This window comes from Bombina bombina, chromosome 11, assembly GCF_027579735.1.
Source record: "Bombina bombina isolate aBomBom1 chromosome 11, aBomBom1.pri, whole genome shotgun sequence".
Lineage (NCBI taxonomy): Eukaryota > Metazoa > Chordata > Amphibia > Anura > Bombinatoridae > Bombina > Bombina bombina.
In genome coordinates this window covers 106,715,372-106,735,686 of record NC_069509.1, presented here as the reverse complement: position 1 = coordinate 106,735,686, position 20,315 = coordinate 106,715,372, and the positions used below count along the sequence as shown (strand labels likewise).

The window sequence follows — 20,315 nt, the reverse complement described above, 5'->3', positions numbered from 1 at the left end:
ACATGCAGTTGTAGACAGAGATATAGCACATCATTTAACACACTGTCCCATAGCCTTGGCAGACATTACTATTTAGATTGCAATCAGTTTTAACAGTGGTACGGATTCTGAACTTGTCAGTATCAGCTAAGTCTTAAGGATGCCCCCCATTGTAATGATGGACCACCCATGCAAAACGATAATGATAGTGTTTGGCGCTATTTTGGTTGCTTACATACCAGTCATAATATTCTCCTGTTATGGATACCCTGAGGTTACAGGATCTTTTGATCCAGAATGTGAATTTTTGCTCGGTAGAAGGAACATTAATTACACAAATACAAATACAGAGTTTCAAAATGGTTCTGACACTTCATTTATCTCATATGCAAATACTTCTATTTCCCAAGAGAGACACAAAAGATCTGCACCATTGCATAGGACTCCAGGTATACTTGTAAATTGTTATGATTTGTTTGCTTGGAATGGTTATACTACACATGATTATAGTATAAACATAGAAGGTATGGATCAAAAAAAGTGTAAAACAAGGCAAAGATGTGAAGTATTTATTTTTAAATCTTCATCAAAGAATCTATGTCACAATGTCACTTCAAATGTATTAACATTGACCCCGCATTACGACACACAACACTGTAGCATGCAGGTAACTTCTTTCACTAATTATACAAGTTATCTTTTGTCACATCTTCCTCCGGTTTATGGGTATGACAAATGACTTTATGATTAAAGTAAAGGATCCAAAATCATACGATACAACAGAACTTAAGGTAATACGGTCTTTTTGGTTTTTCCTTAAACAAAATGAATTGTCATCTAATATAACAATTATACAAGAGGGAGGGAGTCAAACTACAGTGATAACATGGCCTCAGAACACATATCTTGTATTTTTTAATACGATGAATATGCCAAAGTACACAACAGAACTTAATGTTTTTGTACAATTCTGTAATGAATATACAAAACCATTATATGCTCATAGGACACCCTATATTCCTGTTGATTGCTGCAGTACACATGATTGGCATACAGGTACCCATTTCAATTATACATATTTGATGTCAGCTGAAAGGGAGACTGATAAAAAAGGTTAATTGTACTAATTGGAAATCATGTAGGACTTTAAGTCTTACTTCCACTATTAAGCCCATTTGCTATGACAGGCCTTTAGGTCAATTCCTGTTTCTGCCCAATAAAGACTCAAAGAAATGTAATACTCGAGTTACTGCCTATCCCCCAGGCCCCAAACCCACTTATCATTTATCATTCACACCTTCTAGACTCCCTGAGGCATTGAGAAGTTTGGAGGATTTGAGGGACAGTCAGAACACGCATGATAACATTAAAGATATACTCCGTTCTAACAATTACTTCCTACCACACACGTTTAAAATAAACCAAGCACCCAATTATACAGACATAGAATGGAGTACAGGTACTTATGTCATATTTACATATATAAGGCCTAGTAATGTGCAGGGGGAGGAGTATCCTTATGCAGATTATTGGAAATTGGCTTATTGCCTGTCTTTTGTTCCCAGCAGTACCCATAACTATACCACTGTACCTTTAGCTCACACTTGTGTAAATACTACCACATTTTCAAAAATGGTACAAATATCCCTTAACATTTCTACGCCAGATGTCTCTTTATGCCGCCGCTCACACAGACGACGTGAATGGTATGACACCTTGCTAGGGGGTACTGGTGCTACACTTGGTGTCCTTAATGGTATAGACAATGAGGTTATCAATAACAAATTATCTAGCGCTGGTGCAGACATCGGCTCATCACTACACTTGATAGGACAATGGGCACCTACAGTCTATGAGGCACAAAGAAAAGGCCTAGAGCTTGAGTCAAGTATGTATAGATATTTGAATAACCTTACTATGGCTGTGGAAAACCTGGTATCAGATAGTAGTAGTTGGAGTCTTTGTGGTTTATAGTATGTATATATGAGTCAACAACGTTTAGATTTGGAAAACATTCTAATGATCCCTAAAACTGATAAATTACACAGCTTGTTAACAATAGGACACAACAATGAAAATGTGTGGATACATATTGATACTACTAGTGTTAAGTGCGTAGAATGGGAACATAATGGTAATGTTTCTAAACACTCTTGCCTAGTGTCAATCACTGCCTACACAGCTGGTATTGTTAAAGTAGCTTGCAAATTTTTCACATTACCACATCCAGTTTTTCATTTGTTGCATTCTAATTGGACATGGTGGAAACCCACATATCATGGAAAATATATATTTCCTCACAACAACACCACATCTTCACTTGAACATTGTGATCAGACTGATCATGGATTGGCGTGTCGTCACGCCTCTCCAAATTTTGAACCGTGTTTATTGGCATCTGAGATTAATTCATGCACATGGCAGGTATATCCTGGAAATTTCTCAGTCATGATAGAAATTGCACCTCAAACAGTATGCATGTCTACTAGTTTGCCAGTAAACATTCCTATGGTTGACAATCAGCTGCCATTCTCTGGATGTATATTTAATATTAGTATTTTCACCTGGAGAGGTAAAAGCTATTTATTACACCCTGTACTGAATATTTACAAACATGCATTCTATGTGCCACACGACCTACCTATTTCTTCATACCAGTTACCCTCTACCACGATTCTACAATTAATGATTGGGCAGAAAGAATTGTTCAATACATTACAGCAACATGAAAAAGCTATTTCTCATGGGGAAATACAAACGCATTTTGTTAAAAACAAGTTGTTATCTGTATCTTCAAAAAAACAAAATGATCTAACACATCATTGGTATGATTCGCTGACCGGCTGGTCTACAACAGGTAATCAGATATTACAAATGTCATTCTACCCACTCATAATCATTGCATGTATATTAATACTGTTAACAATGTGGAATCTATACCTCACTTGCACTCTTCGCAGAAGAATTAAGGCCATTATTGAAAGGCATACTGAACATGAATATGAGAATTTGTTAAGAGGCATACCAACCACATATGAAGTATGTGACGATATATATGAGATCCCCAACATTATAAACACTCAGGTATAATGCTGATTGTTGTGATCACTTTGTGATCAAAGAGGGGAATGAAGATATATATATATATATATATATATACCTATATATCCAATAGGCCCTATATAAATATGAGCCTTATCACTTATTGTTATATTACTGTATTACTGCATATAATCATATAATCATAGGGTTAAATATTTCTGTTAAATTGTAAAATACATTATATTCTTTTGTTTTCTGTAATTTCTCAATATCAGAGCTTCAAGGTTTCCTGTCTACGTGCAATTGCAACATATTTTGTTCTTTTAACAAAACCACAGTGCTACTAAAATGTTGGGGGGCGCTGGACATTATAAATCGCTGATAAGTACATTATAAAGAAATTGTCGTGTGCCCATATTTGGAAAAATGACTTCCCGTTTTTTATGGGGTTCAGAATGTATAACTAATTTGTCTATGCTGGAAATAAACAGAATTGCCAAGTACCTCTCTCTCTGTGTTTGTCTATTATTTGGCGATTCTCCAGGTGCCTGTTTATTGGAAATTGGTAAATCAGCTTCACAAGTCAGGAAGTAATAAACTCCGGCCGGAGGGAATATAAATTACCTACAAGGACCTAGGTGAACCAGCTGCTGACCTATTTTGCTCTCCCCTCAGGTATTCAGTAACCTCCAGTGGGGTGTCAAAGAACTTGGGGCCTGAGGAGGTTAGAAGTTTCAGTTTAGTGGGATACAAAAGATACACCTTCCTGCCCTCCCCATTCAACCTGGAACACAATGGAGAGAACTCTTTACGCGTTCTCATGAGCTCAGATGAATAATCCTGGAAGGATCTAGCCTTCATACATAGTTGGGGAAACTTTTCTATAAGCACACAACATCTCCACCTTTAGCTGAAAATGTAGGAGTTTGATGATAACTTGCCTAGGCTGAGTATTACCTCTCTCTTGTTGTCTGTCTGGGCCTACCCTATGTGCCCTTTCGACACTACCCTTAAACACTGTGGGAGTCAACTTGAGCAATAAAGGTAAGGTATCTTCTACAAAATGAATGAGGTCCTTAGGCTTTACACTTTCAGGTATCCCTAATATAGGCAAATTGTTGCGGCGGGACCTATTTTCTAAGTCCTCTAACCTCTGGTGCAGTAGCACATTTTGTTTCACTAGGGCATCCATCTGAGTACTATGCGTAGCGAAGTGTCCTCAAGCCCTGACACCCTATCTTCCATCTCAGTGAACCTGACAGAAAACTGGTTCATTTCCCCTGTTAAGTGATCAAGACCTTTTTGTAAACATTCAATTTTGGGGAGAAAGATGGAGGAAAGCTGCTGTACCACCACGTGAGTTTCCATAGGTATTGCATTGGCATCCTGTGCAACAGAAATGATCTCTTGCGAGTGGTCAGCAGCTCCCCTAGTCTTTGCTGCACTCTTATTTTTCCCAGACATTTTGCCTCCCACCAAAAACTTATCCATATAACAAATCAGTCAGTCACAATAACAACCCACTTACACAACTGAGTATCACTGTAAAGACAAAAGACAAACATGCAACGCAGGTAGCATAACAATGTTGATAGTTTGATCTGTTTGCCGTTAACCAGCTTTAGGTCAAAGACTAAGTGGTTAAGCGTCTCTATTAGTGTTCCCAGTGTGCCTTTTCAAGTAAAAAAGAAAAAAAATGTATCAATGGGGTACAGTACAACAAGCTCCCCAGGGCAAAGGGCCTCTCCAAGATGAAGCTACAAGGCGGCCTTTGTTTGTAGGGCCTGTATCTGGCCAACTATTTAACAGATCCTTCTGCTATCTGTCTGTCCCAGTGTAGTCTCTCACAGGCCCAAGACCTGCTATAATGCCCAAGCCCAGATGTCCCAAATGAAACGTAGTAAAATGGGCTGATAGGTCATAAGTCAATTACAGGTTACCAGGATGAGGGTATGTTAGACTTGCCTCCCTCCGTTATTCTCTGACCCCAAGTGGCTGTAAGGGAGAGACCCCTGTTACCTGTACAGGCAGTGTGGAACAACCTGCAGCAGCAGCGTATCCGTGTGCGGCCTAGGCAAGTCTCGCTGGACCCGCTGTAAGATGCAAACTTTGTCCTCTCTATGGCCTGGAGCCCAAGTAAGCCCTGTCAGGCCAGACAGGCAATGCCCCAGTTCCAGTAGGTAAGGCCCGTGTTTCAAGTCAGCTCTTCTTCCTGAGGGAACACCAGGCAATATGGCGTCTGTGATCTTCGCGCCCCAGTGAAGCGTCCTTTTATAGCGACCAACTGCTGCTCATGGGTGCATTCGGCAGGGTTCCAATCAGTCCAGGTACTGTTCCCCTGAGCCTACTGCAAGGGATGTGCCGGTAAGTCCGATTACCTAAGTGCATTGAGGGCAATTGCCCCGGGGTTTCAATCTGCGCACGGCAATGCACCAGCTAGTATGTCCACTCCACCATGTGAGACCGGTTTGCCGTCCGTTGTCAGTTTTCTTGGCAGCTTGGCCGAGTGGGGTGAGACGTTCTCCCAAAAAAGGTTGCTCTAAAATAGCCTGACCTATGCAGGCGCACTTCCATGTGCTCTTGTGCTTGCAGTGGGGGCAAGATGGCTTTCGCCTGTGCTAAGGGGAAAAAAAAATTCCAGACACCTGTTATGTCAAGGCCAAAGTGCACACGGGCTCTTCTAGGAGTTAGTAGTAGCTGATTCGGGCAAATTTCAATGAGAAATACCCAATTGTAGTCGGTCTAGCTCCAGAGCTGTTATCTCCAGCTGCCTACTCCTTAGCCCGCCCACCGGAAGTCCTTATAATACAATTTAATTGCATTGCTAAGGAATCACAAGTCAATCAACAACCAATCAACATAACCAAGTTATTTATTAAACTGCATAGAAACTCGCTTGTTAAAAAATATATAACCAACTTGTAAGAGCGTAACTTTACTTTGGGAGCGATATCCCAGTTTGGGGGCTATCTTTAAGTTATGACCTAATGGTATAATGGGGGTTTTCTTACTTCAATAACGATCAAATCGTAGAAGTTTAAAGCTTATAATGCACAAAGTACAAACAGAGATAAGAGATAGCAGACCGCTATAGATTTAACAGATTACTGCATTTATGCCAAAATAAGGCTGAAAATCTGCGCACATATTTTTCAACATAGTGGCTAATCTTATCTCATTTTACGCGGCTACCGCTGCAGCCTATAGCACTTTGAAATACTAACTCTTTCCAGTAATCGTATACCCAAACCCACTAATGCCAAAATAAGGCTGTATAGCGATGGATAAAATTTAACACCTAGATGTAAAACCGCAATCTATATGATCACCATTTCTGCTCACAGCACCTTAAAATATCTAGACGTAGTTTAAAGTAATTACATACCTAATTGTACTGATGCCAAAATAAGGCTGTATTATTGTGAACCAACGGTTACACGGAGCTGTTACCTACAGTACCTTGAAATAGCGTAAACTTATATAGGTTACCACTTTTTCCTACAGCACCATGAAATATTTAAATTCCGTTGAGCAATCACATACCCAAGTGTACTAATGCCTAAAGGCTGTAATTTGACAGACAAACCTTAATACCCAGATGCTAATCGCAACTTACATAGTCACCGTTTGCTGCCTGCAGTACTTTGAATTACTCAGACCTCACTAGAGTAATTACTTACCCAAAAGTATTCATGCCAAAATAAGGCTGAATGATTGTGAACCAATTCTCACATATAGCTGCTAACTATACGGTGAGTGCTGTTGCCTGCAGTACTTTGAATTATTCAAATTCTGTTTGACCAACTATAGCATATAGCATAAATATATGGATTGCTTTAATAATTTGAGCAACTAGGTATCCATTCCAGTATCAGCCATCCCAGTGGATATTAGCTACAAGATATCTGTATTATTTAAAGTGACAACGCAAATGGAAAAAGAACAATCATACTCCTATAAAACTAAACTTCTGTAGTATTTAATCAATACAGACACCCATAATGAAATCAAGCACACCAATATAGAGGTGTATTACAAAATTGATATATTTAATAGAAGATGCAAATTCCCTTTCTTTGGCTTTATAATAGATATCTTTATAGATTTATACTATTGAAATACTCTATCTAATCAAAACTGAATAAATTGTTCAATTACATTAGATGGCTGTATAAACCATACATTATAAAACTTTAAAGGGACAGCAGAATACAGCTATGCACAAGGACACACCAATGCCCCTTGGTGAATAACCACACAAGCAATTTACAGCCAAGAAAGTACATTACATTATATCTACCTAATAGCCCTTCAAACATACTAGCTAATCTGAATAATATTACAGTTAGCTATCCTTACGCTACTCATTAAAAATATTGATGCAGACTCGAGTCTCTATGTGTTTTTAAATTACACACACGTACACAAGGATTTTATACCATTTTTTGTAACAATAAAAGTTATGTTTTAAATTAAAAAAAACTCTACCCCTTGGTTCTTTTCAGCATAGTTGGATGCCTGACATTTATAGGGGTAATAGAAGTGCTAGATAAGTGCAACCTTCCAATTCTTTTTGTGATTCAGACCAGTGTTTGTAAGTTGTTCTGTTGCACAAGCACTCTAGTTCATTAGGTATATCCACAGCAAAACCTGACGGAGCATCCCCACTTTATTTTAGTAGCGCTCATGCTATTTCTTTTTCATTCCACAAGTCAATCAAGTCTAAAACATTTTTAAAACAAATTAACATAATGTTTATGGCAATTATTTCTCAATAACCAAACTCCACCAATCATTTGCCTTATTACGAATAAGCCGATCTGGGATTTAGTCCACATACAACAGGGAAAGCCACTGTCATGATGTTGAATTGTTTTGCAGTTATCTGACAAAGCCAATTAGGGATATGTAGCAGTATATATTGAAAAGTTGTTTCCTTATGCATACCTAAACATTTCATATTAAAAAAAAAATCTTAAAGTGTTTACTGTCTCTTTAACAAAAAATAAAATAAATAAAATTGAAAATGAATTGTTCTCTCATTATTCTTCAGCTTTGTTGGCCAGCAGCCAAAGGACCCTTTCGGTTTGGGTCCAATCAAAAAAGTGGGAGGGCTCAATTTTGACAGTGACCCTTCCCACTATAGGTATGATTGTTAATCTCTAAATCAATCAGGATCACCTTAAAAGAAGATACATAGGAGAGAACCCCAGATTAGTCCCAGAGAGAAAGAAAAAACACTGTGAGGAACCCCATTTACTTATTTTTTTATGTTTTCCACCGCCTTGCAGCTGGTATAGTGACTTTACACCAGGTCAAAGCAGAATAAAAAAAAAAAAAAAGATTTAAATAGACATTGTGACATGCCTAATATAATATGTTTGCAGAAAAAGAATCACTATAATTAATTAATGGTGCTTATACAAAGCTAAAAATGTCACTAAACACAAAATCTAACCCTAAGTTATCAGTGTCACAATTAGTTTAATTTTAAACAAAAGATCACTTTAGTTTATCTTTTAAACCATTAAAAAAATGAAATTTATGCTTACCTGATACATTTATTTATTTCTTGACACAGTGAGTCCACAGGTCATCATCAATTACTGTTGGGAATATCACTCCTGGCCAGCAGGAGGAGGCAAAGAGCACCACAGCAAAGCTGTTAAATATCACTCCCCTACCCACAAATCCCCAGTCATTCGACCAAAGGGAAAGGAGAGAAATGAAGTAACACAAGGTGCAGAGGTGCCTGAGGTTTATATAAAAAGAACCTGTCTGAATACAGGGTGGGCCATGGACTCACCATGTCAAGAAAGAAATACATTTATCAGGTAAGCATAAATTTAGTTTTCTTTCTAATGACACGGTGAGTCCACGGATCATCATCAATTACTGTTTGGAACCAATACCCAAGCCAGAGGACACAGATGATAAGGGAGGGACAAGACAGGAACCTAAACAGAAGGCACCACTGCTTGAAGAACCTTTCTCTCAAAAGAAGCCTCAGCCGAGGCAAAAGTATAGAATTTATAGAATTTGGAAAAAGTGTGCAAAGATGACCAAGTTGCAGCCTTGCACATCTGTTCCACAGAAGCTTCATTTTTTTTTTTTTTTTTAAATAGTTTTTATTGAGGTAAAATATAAAGCAGTACAGAATAAACACAGATGCTTCATTTTTGAAGGCCCAGGAAGAAGAAACAGCCCTTGCGAATAACGCTCTTCAGCCAAAGGGAAAGTGAAGTAGCCGTAGCTTTCCCCTTGCGTTATCCAGAAAAGCAACCAAACAATGCAGAAGACTGACGAAAGTCTTTAGTTGCCTGCAAATAAAATTTTAGCGCTCGCACAACATCCAGATTATGTAACAAGCGTTCTTTGTGAGAAGAAGGATTAGGACACAAAGAAGGTACAACGATTTCCTGATTAATATTCTTGACCGAGAACTGGGGCGGAGCCAACTTTGAAGCCAGACGGTCGCACATCTCAACAGCTCTGAATATATTATATATAAAAATCAAGTTTAGCGACCGTCTGTGATCACTTATTCATCTTTTTGGCTATTATGGAAGACCAGAAACTGCAGATGCTCTCAGCAACTAATTTTAGAGTGAGTAATTCTATATAAACAGATCTCCACAACCCGAGTGCATTCAACACTGAACACGAGAACATTTTGCGGCCTAAACAGCACTTTCAATAGAGAGCAAAAATCGACCAAAGACTATTATTTCTAATCCCTAACTTAGAGACCTACTACCTGTCTAGCTATGGAGGATGCAGAGTGCATTCTGGAACCGATGCATATCCTCTTGGACGGGTGTAGAGGTATGTTCGACACCAAGTTACAATGGAGCACCAACAGACAGTTATAACGCTTACACAGCACACGCTGCTCACTCACCCATTCTCCAAAATGTCCCAGAGTATAGGAGAGATATGGGATCACAAAGTCTGGCATCTCCTTCACATCAAGTACGGACCTCTCTGGGAGTGAAACACATGACAGCAGCACTCTGCATATCAGCGGTGGACTTCGGTGACAAAACTTCCGTCACTGAATACTTACGATCCCCAAGCAGTGTTAGCCGAGCCTACATATCATCTGATGATGCAGACCGCAGTGTTCCGGAGAGGTGCCAGGCATCTTGTATTGCGACTTGCAGTGGCCCTTGGTTTCAGTCGAGGGAGGATCAGTTCCATGGAGCAGTAGCTTGGAAAGACTCTTACCTCACATGTTCAGTATTGTTCCCTCATTCGGTTGGCTTTATTCAGCATTGCTTGGGCATCAAGGTTCAGAATTCCAGCATACTACATGTGCTTATTCCTAAGGCTCCCATCAAACTTGGCATAGGATAAAGATCTCTTAGAAAAAAGACAGAGCTGGAGTTTAAGACAAAACCCCCAACAAGGCTCATCATTGGTGGCATTTGTTATTATTGAAGCCACAGACTGAATGTGAACTCAGGCTCTATTATTTTCTGTTTTTTAATGATTACTGTAGTCCTGATATTTGATATAGAAATTTATCAACATTGTAATTGAATGTTTTGGAAGTGCCTGTAGTTTTGAAAATTACTAAGTGTGAACTGTTTGTGATAAAGCTACTCCTATGTGCTAGTCTGAGATGAGAAGGATACATCTTTTATTTTTAAATACTGATTTTCTGCTTGGTTGGTGTGGGGAGGTTGTCTGCGGCCGGGGCAGCACCCTGCACTTTAATGAATATTGTGTTAACTGATGCTTAATAAGACAGGAAGCAACATTATTTCACGCTGAAATTGGTCTCCATGAAAGTGCCTCTCTTATAATAAAATTTCCAGAAAATGAAGGTTTGCGTATCCCAAGATGAGAAAAATTCTATTTCAGATAAAAGAGCAACCTCTAGGTTGCTCTTTTATCTGAAATAGAATTTTTCTCATCTTGGGATACGCAAACCTTCATTTTCTGGAAATTTTATTATAAGAGAGGCACTTTCATGGAGACCAATTTCAGCGTGAAATAATGTTGCTTCCTGTCTTATTTTTGCTACTCCATTAGTATATTTGTTAGCCTATATAACAAGTTTACGTCTTAGTGATCCTCTATTCTGAGACAGTTGGCTAAGGGTCAGATATAGGACTACAGAGCTTTGAAATGCAGTTTATATGTTAATTTATGTGACGTTTACAGTGATCTGTTATACAAGGTTTTTACTACGCCCTAGACCCTTTTCTCAATGCACCACAATGCAATCCTAGTTTATGTATGCCATCATTCCAGAGTAAGATATTGCTGTGATATGAAGAGGGTGCCTTTAGCGCTGTGCGCGAGGTCTGGCTCTCTTTAAATATAGACATCTGCTTTTACTTGTCTTCCTATCGCTGGGTATTAGGGCCCGTGCCCAGACCGTTGATGCCATTTTGGATATTCTAGATGTCTCTATGTTTTTTCTGCATCACTGTAAGTCAGTTTGCACCTTAATGATCTGGAGGAATGTATAATGTTGGTCTGAGGGCACTTATACTTAGAGCATATTTAGAATTTAGATTTTATATGTGCAGTATAGACTAGGGCACCTGAAATATCAGAGGTGTTTTAATTGTTTTCTTTAGCCTAATAGCTATATTTCGCCAAATAGAGCTGGTCCCTTAATGGGTATTTAGATGTGTATGTGTGTCCATGGAATACTTCCCCTCAGACTCCACTTGTTTGACACTTCTTGAGGGCATCTATACAGAGGAATTAGACTCAGAGGTCCTTATTCCCAGTTGTTAAGGCCTATTATTATAATCTCCCCCCCCCTCCACATATATGGAACTCTAATGACTAAATTAGAGTATCCTTGCGCGGTTTCTCTTAAATTAAACCGCATTTAAAGATATTTTCTTTAATTACAGTTTACCTTCATATTTTTAGTCCCTTTATATTGCAAGTAATCATTTATTATTCATCTATTTTTGGGTTTGGGACATCAAAAGATTAATAAATAATCAACTCAGTTAGTGCATAGTTTTTATATCAGTTATGCATACTGCAGTGCAATATGTTTATTTTTTATCTCTGCCATTATATAGAAACTTAACTGGTATACTCTCTTTATATTAGTTGCATATAGTATATTACTACATGTTTATTCATTATCTATGTTATTATATAGAATTGGTACCTATAGCAAGTGTTATTTGTAAATAGGGGTACTTTAGGTTTTTATGTTTATACCTTTGCTATAAAAATCAATTTTCAAACAAAATTACGAGAAAAAGAAAAAGAGGTTTATTGCACAGTATGGTATTTGAATATACAGTGTTTTGTTTTTTAATTTTTTTTTTTTTTTAATCTAGCACCTTGAGATTTATGTGTTATAAGTTTAATTGCTTATACCATGGCGCCTCAGTGTATACGATTAGTTTTTTTTGTATTGTGTTTTATTTCTTGTTTGTACTTTAATTTTCAAACCTCAATAAAAATATTATTAAAAAAAATATATATATATTCTTGACCGAAACAACCTTGAGCAGGAAACCAAACTTAGTACGCAGAACCACCGTATCAGAGTGAAATATAAGATAAGGGGAATCACACCGTAAAGCAGAGAGTTCAGAAACTCTCTGAGCAGAGGAAATAGCAACAAGAAACAAAACTTTCCAAGATAAAATCTTATTATCTAAAGAATGCATAGGCTCAAACGGAGCCTGTTGTAAAACTTTAAGAACAAGGTTAAGAATCCATGGAGGAGTAAAAGGTTTAAACACAGGCCAAATTATAACCAAGGCCTGACAAAACGATTGCCCGTCTGGCACATCCGCCAAACGCTTATGTAACAAAATAGACAATGCCGAAATCTGACCCTTTAGAGTACTTGCCAACAAACCCTTCTCCAGAACATCCAGGAGAAAGGACAAAATCTTAGGAATCCTTATTCTACTCCAAGAGTATCCTTTGGATTCACACCAATACAAGTATTTACGCCAGATCTTATGGTAAATCCTGCGAGTCACAGGCTTATGAGCCTGAATCAAGGTCTCAATGACCGGCTCTGAAAATCCACGCTTAGATAAAACTAAGCGTTCAATCTCCAAGCAGTCAGATTCAGAAAAACGAGATTTGGATGAAGAAATGGAACCCTGAGGTAGAAGGTCCTTCCTCAGAGGCAGTCTCCAAGGTGGAAAGGATGACATTTCCACTAGGTCTGCATACCAAATCCTGCAAGGCCATGCCAGGGCTATGAGAATTACAGACGCCCTCTCCTGCTTGAGAGCGAACAGAGGAAACAGGTATGCTAGACCGAAGTTCCAAGGAAATGCCAGAGCAACGATCAGAAATGCCTACGGATCTCTTGACCTCGCGTCGTATCTCGGAAGTTTAGCATTCTGATGAGAAGCCATGAGATCCAACTCAGGCTGCCCCAGTTGAGGGTCAAGCTGGAAAACACATCCGAATGAAGTTCCCAATCCCCGGGTTGAAAAGTCTGTCTGCTCAGAAAATCCGCTTCCCAACTGTCCACTCCTGGGATGTGGATCGCAGAAAGACAGCTGTTGTGGGTCTCCGCCCATTAAATAATTCGGGCCACCTCAGTCATGGCCAAGAAACTCTGAGTTCCCCCCTGGTGGTTGATGTAGGCCACAAAGGTTATGTTGTCCAACTGGAATCTAATAAACCAGGCTAAGGCTAACTGAGGCCAGGCCAGAAGAGCATTGAAGATTGCTCTCAGCTCCAAGATGTTTATGAGCAGGACTGACTCCTCCTGGGCCCATAAGCCCGGAGCCTTCAATGAGCCCCATACTGCTCCCCAAACTAGAAGGCTGGCATCCGTGGTCACAATCACCCAGGAGGGTTTGCGGAAGCAAGTACCCTGGGAGAGATGATCATGAGAAAGCCACCACGGAAGAGAGTCTATTGACGCCTGATCTAGATATACACTTGGAGACAGGTCCGTATAGTGCCCGTTCCATTGTCTGAGCATGCATAACTGCAGAGGTCTGAGATGGAACCAAGCAAACTGAATTGATGTCCATGGAAGCCACCATCAGAATGTTTACCTCCATATATTGAGCCACTGACGGCCGTGGAGAGGACTGAAGGGCAAAACAAGAGTCGAAAATCTTTCTTTTTCTGGCCTCCGTCAGAAAAATCTTCATTAACAGGGAGTCTATTATGGTCCCCAAAAATACGACCCTTGTAGCTGGAACCAGAGAACTTTTTTCCCTGATTCCCCTTCCATCCATGGGATTGAAGAAAAGACAACAAGATCTCCGTATGAGATTCTGCTTGTTCAAAAGATGGCACCTGAACCAGAATGTTGTCTAGATAAGGTGCCACTGCAATGCCCAAGATTGAAGCACATCTAAAAGAGCCAACAGAACCTTTGAAAAAATTCTGGGAGCTGTGGCAAGGCCGAATGGAAGGGCCACAAACTAGAAATGAGTGTCCAAAAAGGCGAATCTCAGAAACTTGTGATGGTCCCTGTGAATGGGAACATGAAGGTATGCATCATTTAGGTCTATGGTTGTCATGAACTGACCCTCTTGTACCAAGGGAAGAATGAAGCATATAGTCTCCATCTTGAAGGATGGCACTCTGATAAACTTGTTTAAACATTTTAGACCTAGGATTTGTCGACTGTAGGATTTGTTCCCTTTTTGGGAACTACGAACATATTCAAGTAAAATCACAAACCCCTTTCCTGAAAGGGAACTGGAACTATTACCCCCAGGATGGCAAGGTCCTTGACACAATGTAAGAAGGCCTCTCTTTTTATCTGGTTTACAGATAATCTGGAGAGGAGAAACCTGCCTCTGGGAGGAAAAGATTTGAAGTCTATTTTGTATCCCTGGGAAACAATGTCCACCGCCCGGTACATCTCTTATCCAAGCCTGTGAAAAAAGAGAGTTTGCCCCCTACAAGATCTGCTCCCAGATCGGGGGCCAACCCTTCATGCTGACTTGGACTCAGCTGAAGACTTTTTAGATTGCTTTCCCTTATTCCAGGACTGGTTGGGCTTCCAGGAAGGCTTGGTTTGATCTTGCTTGGAGGAAGGGGAGGAAGACTTGCCTTTAAAGTTACGAAAGGAACAAAAATTACTCTGACGTCCCTTCTGCTTATTCTTTTTATCTTGAGGAAGAAAAGGACCCTTACCTCCAGTAATATCTGAGATAATTTCCACCGAACCAGGTCCAAACAAGGTCTTACCCTTGTAAGGAATAGCCATGAGCTTAGATTTAGCTGAAACATCCGCAGACCAGGACTTCAACCACAAGGCCCTGCGGGCTAGGACCGCAAAACCAGAAATTTTGGCTACCAGTTTAAAAACATGTAAGGAAGCATCTGTAATGAAGGAATTGGCTAACTTGAGAGCCTTAATCCTGTCCTGGATCTCATCAAAAGGAGTATCCGTCTGAAAAGATTCAGACAACACATCAAACCAGTAAGCCGCAGCGCTGGTAACACACCGCAGGTTGCCATTGTAGACCCTGGTGGACATACATCTTTTTTAGTAAAGCCTCCAATTTTTTATCCATTGGATCTTTAAAAGAACAACTATCCTCTATGGGAATAGTAGACCTCTTGGCTAAAGTGGAGATCACTCCTTCTACCTTAGGAACCGTCTGCCACGACTCCTTAATAGAATCCGCTATAGGAAACATCTTCTTAAAAATAGGAGATGGAGAAAAGGGAATACCAGGTCTTTCCCATTCTCGAGCAATAATCTCCTCAGCACAGTCAGGAACCGGAAAAACCTCCACCGCGGAGGGAACATCAAAGTATTTGTTCAATTTACTAGATTTTTTAGGATTGACTACGATAGCTGTGTCAGAGTCATCCAAAGTAGCCAAAACCTCCTTAAGTAATAAGCAAAGGTGTTCTAGCTTAAATCTGAAGGATACCACTTCAGCATCAGAAGAAGGAATTACACTGTCTGAAATTTCCCCCTCAGACATGTCTTCTTCCTCAGGCTTATGGGAAGAGACACTCTGGATAGCCAGAATTGATCAGAAACCTTACTAACTGTTTCCTTAAATTTCCTTTTACGCCTTCCCTGCAACATGGGGAAAGCTGAGAAGGCCTCAGATACCACAAGGGATACCTGGGAAGCAATGTCTTGTAGAGAAAATCCTACAGGATTGCAAGAGGAAACACAGGGCACTGTTTGTGGAGACTGAAAAAGTTGGGACGCTTGAGGAGAAAGCTACAGCATATCTGCAACAGGAGACACCTGAACAGCATTTGCCTGGGATAATGGTGGCTCATGGTCAAATATTTTATCTCTATAACTTAAAGTTCTCTCAATGCATGAGGAACATAAAGGAACTGGGGGTTCCACCTGAGCATCAAAACATAACTGACAAGCAGCAACTTCGACTGAGATAATGGTTTGAAAAGCCTCTTGACCCATCTTATGTAATAAATAAGGATAAAGTGTAAAAATTCTTTATTTGAAAATAAAAAAGAAATGTTTACTGTGTTTTTAAATAGAAATGTGTGTTAGAGCAACAAACCAAATAGACCACAGGCTACCTATACACCTCAGTAGCTTTACTGAGGTGCCTACCTGTCCTGCAGCTCACAGAGTGACTTCCCTCACAGAAAAAAACAATCCCTTTTTAAATACAGAGCGGTTACAGAGCCCTAACTGCCGGAAAAAAAAGGCTTACAACAGTAATCTCCATGACCAAAAGTTAAAATATAAAAACTACTATAACACACTGAGCCACCATAAATCACCTCACAGTCTCAATGCCCAAACTGCCTAAAAGAAACCCCAAACATGAAGGTTTAATAAAGTCCCATATTAATTAAGACAGCTTTTAGCTGTAACAAGTGCCAGCAATCTCCTTGCAAAAGAAAATTAAAATGACACTTACCTGGAAGTGCTGTCTGGCAGCAGGAAGCTCACCTGGTTTGAGAGGGTGCAGCACCTCATAAACTCTCAGGTTTTCTAGTTAGGGCAGCAGATTCTTGAGATAACGCAGTGAGGATTTTACCTCACAAGTTCTCAAGTGCTCAAAAGCCACCACTGCCCTACTGAAGAGACTGATGTGGACTAAGCTAGACCCCAGAAAGGAACAGAGTAAGCTTACTCTACTAAAAAATAATAAAATCTTGATTGAAGAAAACTTCTCATCAGACACCTAAACTTCACCTCCTCCTTGCACTACAGGCAAAGAGAATGACTGGGGGATTGTGGATAGGGGAGTGATATTTAACAGCTTTGCTGTGGTGCTCTTTGCCTCCTCCTGCTAGCCAGGAGTGATATTCCCAACAGTAATTAATGATGATCCGTGGACTCATCGTGTCATTAGAAAGAAAATAATGTTTTTCCCATTGATGCACAATAAAAAAGTGACCACACAAAAAATGTAGTTTAAAAGGACACTAAAGTCAATCATTTATATACATGCAGGTCATATATCGATCATTAGACAATGTATTGCAAAAAGATCTGTATATAAATCATTTAACATTTAATTTCTTAGCACAATTTACAAGATTTTGCATATCAAAAGAAATTCAATAATGACACCCCTGGTCTTCCTTTTCTGCAGCCAATTAGGGACAGATACAAATAAGTGTGTACTTTGATACAGGCAATCATTGCATAGTTAGACATTTCAACACCCTTAAAGGGACATCTAGAGGGAGTATAAAAAACATACTTCTTATATGTATTCTATTGTAAAAACAAGCAAAATACATTTGACTTGTTGGAAGTATTGCAATGTTTGCTTGTTTTTAATTAAAGGGACACTCAAGTCAAAATAATCTTTTATGATTCACATAGATTATCAAGCAGTTTTAAGACACTTTCCAATTTACTTCCATTATCAAATTTTGCAAGATCCTACGGAGCATGTGCACAAGCTCACAGAGTATACCTATACTAGTCATTAATTGGCTGATGTCTGTCACATGATACAGGGGGACGGAAAACAGGAGAAAAAATAAAAAGTCAGAAAAAAAATCTACTGCTTATTTGAAATTCAGAGTAGGTGTTAAATCATTGTCTTTTTATTATGCATGTGTTAATTATACAATTGTACTGCATTGAGTGGTCCTTTAAAGATTTTATGGGGCACAAATTTGGAGTTTGATATCCCTTTAATTAAAAAAAAAAATTTATATCTGGTTTAATGTGACTCTCCATAGATTGTTATTACCATGTATTTATTATCTGTCCCATATCAAGAGAAGTTACATACAACATATACAGGGCCCGATCACATATACGGCGCAGGTTTTGGCGCAAGCATGGAAACCTGCGCCGCCCGTAATTTCACCTCACACATCGGGGTATTACATATATTGCGCCGGCATTTCCTAAGTGGCGTAAGTCGGATAAACTAGTGATGTCCAGAAATAAGCGTAAATACAAATTTCTGGAGTCGCCAGTGACTTACGGCACTTTAGAAACTGCCGGTGCCTAAAAAAAGTAAATCAAATCTAAAATCTCCTGCAACAGTCTAACACGCCTCCCAAAAAAAAGCCCGACACGTATAACCCTTATATCCGCAATCCCCCCTCTCACTACTAATAATAAATGTATTAACCCATAGACCGACAACCCCCCACAACGCAATATGCCTATTTAAACTATTAACCCCTATATCCGCCATCAAACCCACACCGCAAGTAATAACTAAATTATTAACCCCTAAACCGCCATAGCCCACAACGCAATACACCTATTAAATTATTAACCCCTAAACCGCCACAGCCCACAACGCAATACACCTATTAAATTATTAACCCCTAAACCGCCATAGCCCACAACGCAATAAACCTAATCCCTAACCTAATCCCCCTAGCCTAACCCCCCCTAAATGAACTAAAATTACCTAATTTACAAAATACTAAAGTTACTCATAAACCGCCACAGCCCACAACGCAATACACCTATTAAATTATTAACCCCTAAACCGCCATAGCCCACAATAAACCTAATCCCTAACCTAACCCCCCTAGCCTAACCCCCCCTAAATGAACTAAAATTACCTAATTTACAAAATACTAAAGTTACACATAAATTACAAAAAACTAACACTACTTTAAAAATAAAAATATACTAAGTATAAATTAAAGGGGCAGTCTAATCAAAATTCTGGAGTAGACTGTCCCTTTAAAATAGAATTACTGAAAATAAAAAAAAATAATATTACAGAAAATAATAAAGAAACTTAGAAAATGTTAAACTAATTACACCTAATCTAATCCCCCTAATAAAATAAAAAAGCCCCCCAAAATAATAAAAAGCCCTACCCTATACTTTTACCTGTAAAAAAAAAGTACAATCCCCCCCCCAACATTAAAACCCACCACCCACACACGCAACCCTACTCTAAAACCCACCCAATCCCCCCTTAATAAAACCTAACACTAACCCCTTGAAGAGCACCCTACCTTGAGACGTCTTCACCCAGCCGGGCACAAGTGGTCCTCCAGACGGTCCGAAGTCTTCATCCAATGCGGGCAGAAGTGGACCTCTAGACGGGCAGAAGTCTTCATCCAGGCGGCATCTTCTATCTTCATCCATCCGGAGCAGAGCGGAATTAAGGTAGGAAAAATCCTATTGGCTGATGCAATCAGCCAATCGGATTGAAGTTCAATCCGATTGGCTGATCCAATCAGCCAATAGGATTGACCTCGCAGCCAATAGAATGCAAGGTCAATTATTGAACTTCAATCCGATTGGCTGATTGCATCAGCCAATAGGATTTTTCCTACCTTAATTCCGATTGGCTGATAGGATTCTATCAGCCAATCGGAATTCAAGGGACGCCATCTTGGATGACGTCATTTAAAGGAACCTTCATTCGTCGGGAGTCGTCGAAAGAAGAGGATGCTCCGCATCGATTGGCTTCAAGATGGACCCGCTCCGCTCCGGATGGATGAAGATAGAAGATGCCGCCTGAAGACTTCTGCCCGTCTGGAGGTCCACTTCTGCATGCATAGGATGAAGACTTCGGACCGTCTGAAGGACCACTTGTGCCCGGCTGGGTGAAGACGTCTCAAGGTAGGGTGATCTTCAAGGGGTTAGTGTTAGGTTTTATTAAGGGGGGGATTGGGTGGGTTTTAGAGTAGGGTTGGGTGTGTGGGTGGTGGGTTTTAATGTTGAGGGGGGATTGTACTTTTTTTTACAGGTAAAAGAGCTGATTACTTTGGGGCAATGCCCCGCAAAAGGCCCTTTTAAGGGCTATTTGTAATGTAGTATAGGGTAGGGCTTTTTATTATTTTGGGGGGCTTTTTTATTTTATTAGGGGGATTAGATTAGGTGTTATTAGCTTAAAATTTTGTAAGTTACTTTATTATTTTCTGTAATT

The 20,315-nt window shown here is 39.5% G+C and overlaps 1 protein-coding gene across 1 annotated transcript in view; it reads right to left on the bottom strand.

Annotated features, from left to right (window-relative positions):
• The window catches only part of ADAP1 (ArfGAP with dual PH domains 1), a 1,315,539-nt gene that overhangs the window by 829,297 nt on the left and 465,927 nt on the right, over positions 1-20,315 (bottom strand). The window lies entirely within an intron of this gene.